Below are 3,197 nucleotides of genomic sequence, written 5' to 3'. Positions count from 1 at the left end.
TCGAATCCAGTGAAATGAATAGGCTACTAGCACTAACTTCTTCTCTCGCCATCTAGCCTAATGATAATGGATAGTGTGGCGGATCTAATGCGCGCAGCGAATACCGGAGATGAATATGCAAGGGTTAAATGGATGGAGATCCCAATCGGGAAAGTGTATTCGGCAATGCACCAGAGATCCGTATAGCAAATCTAATAGCAAAGGGTTTCTATGATGAGTGTTAAGTCGTGGAAACTAAACATAATCGGATCCGCCTCCTGATCACCCGATATTTAGTCCCTCACGAGTCCCGTGGAGAAAATGGCTCAATCTCAACACCACACCACACCATGACCGCAGCACTCTAGGGATTCCAAGAGGTGTATCCAATTCCTAAAGATTGATCCGAAACTCCAACTCCCTCAAGGATCCTAACCCCTACAAGGTCCCGGGTGGAGAAACCTCAACTCACGCCTCACACCAAATATGGGTCTGGATAGAGCTTAGGGGAACGGAGATAGAATACACTAACTGTCAAAGGGAGGGGACACTCCACTATCTCATGACTCACCCTCTCAACCCTTTTAACCTTGAAGTTCTAACTCTAATGGAGTATCTCTCACATCAAAAGTAACAAATCATGCAAATCCAATCAACCACAAGGATTAATTAAACAAGCAAGCAATGAGAAATACAAGATTAAAACTTAATCAAACCCTCGATTAAATAGAAACACTAAGCAAATCCACGAGATGAGAATCCTAGGTCTACAAGCTCCAAATACCCTTAGGGTTTTAGCCTCCATGGAGCGACATACAAAAACACAACGCCATCAATGAATGAAAGTACATTAAAACCATAGAAATAAACCCTTATATATGAACCGATGGCCTTGATGGAGAGCTTTCACGCCTTGAAGGGCCCACCCTGCTAGGTTCACCGGTGGCTCCTTTAATGCTGACGGAGGAGGAATCGATCAAAAGTTGGTGACTAAGCGCCTCCAAAGCCGCAGAAAGACCTCCTCTCCAAAACCCTAGCTGCTCTCACCCTCAAGAGCCGCAGACAAAGATGAGAAAGAATAGGCAAAACACTATTTATAGGCTCTTAGATCGCGCCTCGCCACATGCCCTCACCGCTGGATTTCCACGCACCGCTGCGGTCGCAAGAATTTCCACGCCGGTGCGTGCATGAATTTTGCTCAGCTGAATTCGGGCCAGCAATAAGATTTCACAAAGGTCTCAAACGCCACGTCCAAAACACTCTTCGAGTGCCGCAGGCCCGGGCATACGTCCATGTGGTAGGCTATTAAACTTTTTCATCGACGATCTTTGAGAGGTCTGCAATCTTCACAAAGAGAAGGAATATGAAGATGTGGCTGCCTTTGTGCCCTTCCACAGTGAATCGACTTGAATCTTCTGGAAGTTGGCACACATCTCCATCGCTTAGGAACCGCCTCGTGTCTTGGTCCTTGAATTGAACAAGAACTCCCAACATTGTGTCTTTATAGCCTATCTTCGCTTCCTTTTTACTCTTCAAGGCATTCACAACCTATATGCATAAAAGAACACCAAATACACAATATGAGACATAAACTACAGTAAAAATGATGCTCAATGCATGTAAAACATATATAAAAATATGTCTACTCAAGCACTTATCAAATCCTCAGTGGAAATGCCCTCAAAACCTTACTTCTATCTCCGATTTGGTGTGGTCGTGGTGAGCTCCAAGAAGAAGGCCTCCCCTTTTCAAAAGAAACCCTAACAATGCTTATAAAGGGATGAACTCGGGCTTCCCTGCGGGTGGCCCTCACCCTCATATCACGCCCACAAGGATGGTCATAATCATCGCCTGTAAGGAAATCCAGACTTAGACTTTTTCTGAAATTTTCATGTTCAGGCTGCTATAGTGCATGTATGCGAGTGTCGGGGTCCAAAAATGACATTTTTTTGATGTCGATTTCTTCTTTTCATTCCGTCGTTGAGCTCACCTAGCCTTCTTTTGTGCCTGAAACATGAAATAAAATGATTAAACCGTAAAAAGGCATCAAGTTCTCAATAAAATACAATAAACATGCGCATCGGTACGTACAAAATACATACATTTAAACGTTTATCACCTACCAACCTTGTGTGAACTTTGCTTTCTTTTATCTAGTATGTTTGTGTATGTCTACTCCCTAGCAATTTAATTTTGCAATTTAAATTTTTAATTGGAATGATGATGCCCCTTTATGCCTTGCAGGGCATTAAGGGAGCTTGGTGAGCCTCTCCACATTCCATTGAAGCCGGACCCGACATGAAAACTTGCAACACCTTTTGTTCGGGTCACCTCTCGCCGTGTGCACAAGATTAACCGGGGAAGTTCGTTCCCCCCTCCTCCATTGTTTTCATTGCATATATTATTATGTTTTCCGTGACTAGTATACATTGGGGGCAATGTACAACACTTGGTGTGGTGATGTGTGTATTGTACGTATCAGGGTTATTGTTTGTAAGCTAGTGTTACCCATGATGGCTTGTGATAAGTGCTTGTGCGATAGGAATGCGAAGTGTTCTTTCCTTATATCGAGCATTACTTTTCTCGGGTTGTGAGGCCGATTATGAGAGAAAGAAGCCAATGTGGGTCGTATTGCACTAATTTTGAGGAAATCTTGCTAAGGTTCAAACGCGAAGACATAGTCCGGGTTCCAGATGCAGGAATGTGTGCCAACCTCCTCATACTCGAGTTAGCACAACTATTTTGAGGGGCACAAGGGTAATCACATTCAAGCATTCCGACTTGTGCATATAGAACAAGATCTCCACCAACATGTCCGTTATTAGAGAAGCAAAGCGATCCACGACGTAAATGTGTGCTCGTTTGCATTACCTCGATGAAAGTATGGATTCAGGAGTATTTCAGGCCGGTACTGTAACAGGGTATTGTAGAAAACGCTGTAGCAAAAATACTGCAGCAACACTGGTTACAGCCGGCCGAGAAAACAGGAAAACAGATAATACACAAGGGCGTGTGGAAATTCCACACGCCCGTGTGAAAAATCCACAAGGGCGCCCATATGGGCATGTGGATTCCCGATTCCAGCCCTTTAAAAGCCGATTTCAGCATTCTTTTCTTCATCTTTTCCCCAACTTGAGAGAGGGCGGCGGCTAGCATTTTGAGAGGTATTGGCTAGGGCTTTGGAGAGGTTCTATGGCTCCAACATTGTGCGCCATTTG

Source organism: Dioscorea cayenensis, chromosome 14 (genome assembly GCF_009730915.1).
Source record: "Dioscorea cayenensis subsp. rotundata cultivar TDr96_F1 chromosome 14, TDr96_F1_v2_PseudoChromosome.rev07_lg8_w22 25.fasta, whole genome shotgun sequence".
NCBI lineage: Eukaryota > Viridiplantae > Streptophyta > Magnoliopsida > Dioscoreales > Dioscoreaceae > Dioscorea > Dioscorea cayenensis.
Note: the sequence above shows the minus strand (reverse complement) of the source record.